Source organism: Arachis stenosperma, unplaced genomic scaffold (genome assembly GCF_014773155.1).
Source record: "Arachis stenosperma cultivar V10309 unplaced genomic scaffold, arast.V10309.gnm1.PFL2 arast.V10309.gnm1.Scaffold_100071, whole genome shotgun sequence".
In the NCBI taxonomy this organism is placed as follows: domain Eukaryota; kingdom Viridiplantae; phylum Streptophyta; class Magnoliopsida; order Fabales; family Fabaceae; genus Arachis; species Arachis stenosperma.
Genome location: NW_026651381.1, coordinates 167,501 through 168,484, shown reverse-complemented (window position 1 = coordinate 168,484; position 984 = coordinate 167,501).

The window sequence follows — 984 nt, the reverse complement described above, 5'->3', positions numbered from 1 at the left end:
CTATACTTTGAGACCTGATGAATGAAGGGCGGGCTCACTCCTCTAATGCTGTGATAGAAAAGAGAGGTACCAGGGAATCAATGCTCTCAGCTGAAACAGGCTTTCAGTCTGTCTTCGGGCAATCTGCTGCTTGAGAAGAGGCTGCACATGAAGGAGAGGTCATCATGATATCATTAATACGATTTCCTCCCAGGGGATTTAGGCCTTCGAAGATGATGGACAATTTACTCTTTCTAATCTAATGGCATAAGTATCAAAGGAAGAACTTAATGACCTATTACTAGGTTATGTCCTTTCATGCAGTGCGAGTTAGGTTGAATTTATCCTTGAGATTGGACGCAAGAAGGAATAGAACTCCGAAGCTTTGGTAGCGTTTTAGTGCGGAGCTTTACCTTTTTTACTCCTCTAAAGGGAGGGCAAGGTGATTTATCATTGACCATTCATTCTGTAACGTTCATAAAGCCCTTCCCCTTCCTCCTACAGTTTTAGGAAGATAGCAGCCAGAAAGACGAGAAGTATTGGGATAACTGAATACTTTTATGCCTCTATCAATGTAGTAACCCTCTTTTTTGAATCTTAATTAGAAAGCGGAGTAGCTTGCCGAATCCAAAGTGTCTATCTCCGCCGCCTCTGATTCTTATAGGAGCTAGGATTCTTTCCTAGTACCAAAACTTACAGGAAAAACTAGGATAGGCTGGCTCTTATATATAAATAAACTCTTAGCTTACTCTTCTAGAGCTAGAACAGGGGAATTCAAGCCATCCAATCCCTTTTTTTCGCTTATTCCGGCCTTTTGGCTAGTTAGTTTTCTTTGACTGGCATTTATGAGACTAGTGCAACTCCCTTCCTTTGTATTCATCCCTTCTAGATCGAATGAGGTTTATTCTTTATACGAAAAGATCCGCAGCGCTTACTGATTCAATCAGCAGAAAAGAGAACACGGATACGCATTCCATTGCTAACATCACACCGGTTACTGATGTC